The following is a 7,099-nucleotide window of genomic DNA, read 5'->3' as shown; positions in this document are numbered from 1 at the left end:
TAAAGCCCAGCAGAGACAAAACAAAAAAAAAAAAGAGAGAGAATTTTAGACCAATAGCCCTGATGAACATCGATGCAAAAATCCTCAAGGAAATACTGGCAACCCGAATCCAGCAGCACGTCAAAAAGCTTATCCACCATGATCAAGTGGGCTTCATCCCTGGGATGCAAGGCTGGCTCAACATATGCAAATCAGTAAACACAATCCAGCATATAAACAGAACCAAAGACAAAAACCACATGATTATCTCAATAGATATCATTGAGATATCACTGTCAAAGGAAAGGCCTTTGACAAAATTCAACAGCCCTTCATGCTAAAAACTCTCAATAAATTCGGTATTGATGGAATGTATCTCAAAATCATAAGAGCTATTTATGACAAACCCACAGCCAATATCATACTGAATGGGCCAAAACTGGAAGCATTCCCTTTGAAAACTGGCACAAGACAGGGATGCCCTCTCTCACCACTCCTATTCAAAGTAGTGTTGGAAGTTCTGGCTAGGGCAATCAGGCAAGAGAAAGAAATCAAGGGTATTCAGTTAGGAAAAGAAGAAGTCAAATTGTCCCTGTTTGCAGATGACATGATTGTATATTTAGAAAACCCCAGTGTCTCAGCCCAAAATCTCCTTAAGCTGATAAGCAACTTCAGCAAAGTCTCAGGATACAAAATCAATGTGCAAAAATCACAAGCATTCTTATACACCAGTAACAGACAAACAGAGAGCCAAATCATGAATGAACTCCTATTCACAATCACTTCAAAGAGAATAAAATACCTAGGAATCCAACTTACAAGGGATGTAAAGGACCTCTTCAAGGAGAACTACATACCACTGCTCAGTGAAATAAAAGAGGACACAAACAAATGGAAGAACATACCATGCTCATGGAGAGGAAGAATCAATATCGTGAAAATGGCCATACTGCCCAATGTAATTTATAGATTCAATGCCATTCCCATTAAGCTACCAATGACTTTCTTCACAGAATTGGAAAAAACTGCTTTAAAGTCCATATGGAACCAAAAAGAGCCTGTATTGCCAAGACAATCCTAAGCCAAAAGAACAAAGCTGGAGGCATCAGGCTACCTGACTTCAAACTATACTACAGTAACCAAAACAGCATGGTACTGGTACCAAAACAGAGATATAGACCAATGGAACAGAACAAAGCCCTCAGAAATAATACCACACATCTACAGCCATCTGATCTTTGACAAACCTGACAAAAACAAGAAATGGGGAAAGGATTCCCTATTTTATAAATGGTGCTGGGAAAATTGGCTAGCCATAAGTAGAAAGCTAAAACTGGATCCTTTCCTTACTCCTTATATGAAAATTAATTCAAGATGAATTAGAGACTTAAATGTTAGACCTAAAACCATAAAAACCCTAGAAGAAAACCTAGGTAATACCATTCAGGACATAGGCATGGGCAAGGACTTCATGTCTAAAACGCCAAAAGCAACAGCAACAAAAGCCAAAATTGACAAATGGGATCTAATTAAACTAAAGAGCTCTTGCCCAGCAAAAGAAACTACCATCAGAGTGAACAGGCAACCTACAGAATGGGAGAAAACTTTTGCAATCTACTCATCTGACAAAGGGCTAATATCCAGAACCTACAAAGAACTCAAACAAATTTACAAGAAAAAAACAAACAACCCCATCAAAAAGTGGGCAAAGGATATGAGCAGACGCTTCTCAAAAGAAGACATTCATACAGCCAACAGACACATGAAAAAATGCTCATCATTACTTGCCATCAGAGAAATGCAAATCAAAACCACAATGAGATACCATCTCACACCAGTTAGAATGGCAATCATTAAAAAATCAGAAAACAACAGGTGCTGGAGAGGATATGGAGAAATAGGGACACTTTAACACTGTTGGTGGGACTGTAAACTAGTTCAACCATTGTGGAAAACAGTGTGGCAATTCCTGAAGGATCTAGAACTAGAAATACCATTTGACCCAGCCATCCAATTACTGGGGATATACCCAAAGGATTATAAATCATGCTGCTATAAAGACACAAGCACACGTATGTTTATTACAGCACTATTCACAATAGCAAAGACTTGGAATCAACCCAAATGTCCATCAGTGACGGACTGGATTAAGAAAATGTGACACATATACACCATGGAATACTATGCAGCCATAAAAAGGGATGAGTTTGTGTCCTTTGTAGGGACATCGATGCAGCTGGAAACCATCATTCCCAGTAAACTATCGCAAGAACAGAAAACCAAACACTGCATGTTCTCATTCGTAGGTGGGAATTAAACAATGAAATCACTTGGATACAGGAAGGGGAACATCACACACCAGGGCCTATTGTGGGGAGGGGACAGTGGGGAGGGATAGCATTAGGAGATATACCTAATGTAAATGATGAGTTAATGGGTACAGCACACCAACATGGCACATGTATACATATGTAACAAACCTGTATGTTGTGCATATGTACCCTAGAACTTAAAGTATAATAATAAAAAAAAATTAAAAATAAATAAAATAAATAGTAGATCTGTGGCAATAAAATTAACAGTTCAAATTATTTTTTTTAAACATAGAAGCAGTTTTCCCATTGTCTTTTAATTGCTAGTTGGAGAAATTTTTTTAATAGCTTCATTCTTGTCCTTTTCTTAAGTCTGATACACACCATGTACTAGGCAGGATGGCTCAATTTTCCCAAATAGTAAACTGCTTGAACTTTCCTTCCTTGTTTGATGGGGGAAAGGTGGCGTGAAAAAAAGAAAGATCACATGCTGTTGAATGAAAATTAAAGAAAATATGGCCATCTACCATGTATCAAGCCTTTACATGTATAGTATCATATCTCATTAACTACTAAAAGAACACACACACACACACACACACACACACACACACAGTAGATACTGAGGTACAGAAAGCTTAAGTAGCCTCACTGAGTGTGGCTGAGCCAAGATTAGTCGCAAGTTGTTGCGACTTACAAACTTACTGTACATGTAGGTACCTAATGCAAAGAGATGCTCAGATCCCACTTTACAGATGGGAAAACTGAGACTTGGAGAAGTTAAGTAACATCTCCAAAGCCATACAAATAGTACGTGAGGTGGCAGATCTTCAGACCCAGGTGTGTCTGAATTCAAAGTCTGTGCCCTTTCCGCCACACCATCCTGTTTTTGTCTTTTTTTTTTTTCTTTCCATTTTTGAGACCAGATTTCATTTCTCTTTAGGATCTAGTCTGAATCTCTATAAACATGGAATCTGATACCATTGTCATCCAGGATTATGATTTTAATCCATTGCAACATTAGAATTAGAATGCTTAAGCTTAACCCCAAGCATACTTCCTTATATTCATTCATTCATTCAATACGTTTATATTGAATATTCCTCTGTTTGTGCCAGACCCAGGTCCCAAGAAAAGAGCAACGAAAAAGACAGGCAGGCAGGGTCCTCTCTTCTTGTGGACTATTGAGTATAACAGGGAGAGAAAAATGTGAAGTAATAGTTACACAACTGATCCGTGTATTACAACCGTAGAAAGTGGTATTATAATGATAGCTACACTTCCATTGTTTACTATGTGCCAGTACCTATCCGAGGCAATCTACATATATTAACTCATTTCATTCTCATAGGCATATGAAGGAAGTAGAGAAATCAAGGAAGACTTCTTGAATGAAGTGTCAGCTCAGTCTGGAAAGGGAAATTATGTTAAGGAGAGGGAGTTGGGAAGGAACATGAGTAGTCTAGGACTGTGCTGGCCAGGTAATCCTTAGCTACATGAGGCTATGGCACATTTGAAATGTGGCTAGTCTGTATTGAGGTGTGCTATAAATGTAAAATACACACTAGGCTTCAAGACAGTATAGAAGAAAATATGTATGATAGTGTGTTAATTTTTTATGTTGATTACATGTTGAGATTATATTTTGGGTATACTGGGTTAAATCAAATATGCCATTAATATTAAATTTACCTGTTTCTTTTTACTTTTTTTAATGTGGCCTCTAGAAAATTTAAAATTAAATATGTGCCTCACATCATATTTTGATTGGACAGTGCTGCTCTAGCAATCTGGGAAGCCTCAGGGAGCAGATATGTCAGGGGAACAAGAACTTAGAGGATTACGGAGAATGATGAGAGAAGAGAAAAAAAACTGTTGAAAGCAAATGTAAATTACCAACTTTCTAATCTGCAGGTCAGAAAGGGTCATTGCAACCTTTGCAAGCCCCAAATCTGAGAGGTTGGGGCCCACTGACTTCTGAAAATAGTATCATTCTCAAAACCAGCTCCAGCTGTGAGCCAGGGGATGGTTAACGGCTGATTTTGAGGCAGATTTTGTAGATGAATGAGGCAAGAATCATTAGGGCAAAACAGTAAATAAAATTGCAGGAATATCTCAGGGTAAAAGTCAAGTCTTTAACAATGGCTGGCCGGGCGCGGTGGCTCACGCCTGTAATCCCAGCACTTTGGGAGGCCGAGGCGGGCGGATCACAAGGTCAGGAGATCGAGACCACGGTGAAACCCCGTCTCTACTAAAAAAAATACAAAAAATTAGCCGGGCGCGGTTGTGGGCGCCTGTAGTCCCAGCTACTCGGGAGGCTGAGGCAGGAGAATGGCGTGAACCCGGGAGGCGGAGCTTGCAGTGAGCCGAGATCGCGCCACTGCACTCCAGCCTGGGCGACAGAGCGAGACTCTGTCTCAAAAAAAAAAAAAAAAACAATGGCTGGGCCAGCCCTCTAACATCTTCCTGCCTGCCCCTTTACCTCTCTGGCCTTGTGTATTCAGCTTCTTCCCCATCCCTGCCCCTACTCCGGTTACAACGGCCCCTTTACTGAGCCTCAAACACACCAGGCATGCTCTTGACTCAGGACCTTCGTGCTGGCTGTTCCACCTGTTGGAAACACTCTTCCCCTAGCTATCGCATGGCTTACTATCTTAACTCACCTCATCAATAAGGCCTACCCTGACCACCTTATTTAGAATTGCAACTCCAATTGCACTCCTTTACCCTACTCTTGTTTTTCTTTTTATAACTTTTATTACCTTCTAACATATTCAATAATTTACTCTTTTATTATGTTTACTGTTAATCTCCCTATTAAAAAGTATGTTCTCCAAAGACAGGGATCTCGGTTTTATTTCCTTCATTATCCCCCACACCAAGACAGTGCCTGGCATACAGCACCTGCTCAATTAACTTTGTTTTTTGAATGAATGGAAGTGTCAATGGTGATGCTCAGGGCAGGTCTGGTCAATAGACAGGCATCCTCTGTGCACCCTCTCCTCTCCTGAAGAAAATGACTCTTTTTTCCTCTCCTGCAGTTGGATTTAACTAACCTTGCTTCCCGTTCAGTTTTTACTACTCAGGGTTCTGCCCTGTTCTGGATCCCACACATAGGCTCCCAAGAGAGTAAAAGAAGCAGTGAATGCAGAAGAAAACGCCCTGGATTGGAAGTTAGGATTCCCAGGTGCCCTCCCGGCTTAGCAGCAACCCACCTGTTTCCCCAGCTGTCAAGGGTTCCAGGCTCAGTGGGAGGCTGAACAAGGTGCTGAACGAGTTCAGAAGGAAAATGAGGGGAAAATCGTTACCTAAAGGGCAGTGGCTCTCCAGGGATGGTCCTTGGACCAAAGGAATCAGCACCACCACCCTAAACCCACAGAATCAGAAACCGTGGAGGGAGCCAGAAACGTGTTTGCATAAAGCCTCTGGGTGATGCTGATGGACTTAAGTTTGAGAACTGCTGCTCTGGGGGGAAGAAGGGACTTTGTTGGAGCCTTGCAGGCAGGGACGGACTTAATAGGTCAGGCGAGAGGACAGGTCCCCGCGAGGGCGGACTAGCACTGGGTTGGGTCCGTACATCAGAGTCTGCGCAGTGTGGTCCCAGCCCAAGTCTGACCTGGGAAGTTGGAAAGGTCAGGGTTCCTACGTGCTTCCACCCCCACCCCAGGAAAGTCCCGGCGTCGAGGCCCTGACCCTCCGCCGGCACGCCCGCCTCTCCTGCAGCCGCAGCCCCGCCCGGGAAAAACCGCTGCGACCCGGGGCAGGTCCGTTCCCCACCCCGCCTCCGCCCCCCGCGCCCCCCCCCGCCCCCCGCGCCCCCCCTCGGCCCCCGCGCCCCCCCTCGCCCCCCGCGCCCCCCGCGGCCCCCCCTCCGCCCCCGCTGCTCGCAGCAGGCGGTCCCTGGCCTGGCGCCCTCACGCCGCGCTGGTGGGGAGCGCGGTCCCTCCGCCCCGTGGCAAGGTCCCTCCGCAGCTGCCCTGCGCCTCTGCTGGCCGCGTGGCACCCTCTCTGCTGCCTCGACTGACTGTCTATTCCGTGTCTTGATTGTGGCCTCTGCCTCTCCCCCTTCCGATTTCGTTCGATTTCTTTCTACAGTTACTAAGCGCCCACTGTGTGCCCTGGACGGGACTAGATGCAGCAGGTAACGGGAAACAAAAGCACCTGCCGCGCTTAAGTTTCTCCGCATCTCCCTCCATCCTCTGCTCCATCCCCACTCCCAGCATTTGTCCCCTCCCTCTTCTTCTTTCTTCTTCTTCTTCTTCTTCTTTCTTCTTCTTTCTTCTTCTTTCTTCTTCTTTCTTCTTCTTTCTTCTTCCTTCTCCTTCTCCTTCTCCTTCTCCTTCTCCTCCTTCTCCTCCTTCTCCTCCTTCTCCTCCTCCTCCTCCTCCTCCTTCTCATCCTCCTTCTCCTTCTCCTTCTTCTTCTTCTTCTTCTTCTTCTTCTTTCTTCTTCTTCTTCTTCTCTTTTTTAATTTGATCTAAAGGAACCTTTCTTCTGGAAGACCTCACAGTAAAATTAAAAAGCCTACTTTTGGCCGGGCGCGGTGGCTCAAGCCTGTAATCCCAGCACTTTGGGAGGCCGAGACGGGCGGATCACGAGGTCAGGAGATCGAGACCATCCTGGCTAACACGGTGAAACCCCGTCTCTACTAAAAAATACAAAAAACTAGCTGGGCGAGGTGGCGGGCGCCTGTAGTCCCAGCTACTCGGGAGGCTGAGGCAGGAGAATGGCGTAAACCCAGGAGGCGGAGCTTGCAGTGAGCTGAGATCCGGCCACTGCACTCCAGCCTGGGCGGCAGAGCGAGACTC

At 44.5% G+C, this 7,099-nt stretch overlaps 1 long non-coding RNA gene across 1 annotated transcript in view; it reads left to right on the top strand.

Moving 5' to 3' along the window:
- The first annotated feature begins 6,300 nt into the window (after positions 1 to 6,300).
- Positions 6,301 to 7,099, top strand: part of LOC112609671 — a 15,603-nt gene continuing 14,804 nt past the window's right edge. Inside the window, exon 1 of the long non-coding RNA XR_003116228.1 lies at positions 6,301 to 6,432. This is a non-coding gene — a long non-coding RNA (uncharacterized LOC112609671). The remainder of the gene's footprint in view (positions 6,433 to 7,099) is intronic.

This window comes from Theropithecus gelada, chromosome 1 (genome assembly GCF_003255815.1).
Source record: "Theropithecus gelada isolate Dixy chromosome 1, Tgel_1.0, whole genome shotgun sequence".
Taxonomy (NCBI): Eukaryota; Metazoa; Chordata; class Mammalia; order Primates; family Cercopithecidae; genus Theropithecus; species Theropithecus gelada.
This window is presented reverse-complemented; position numbering and strand designations above follow the sequence as displayed.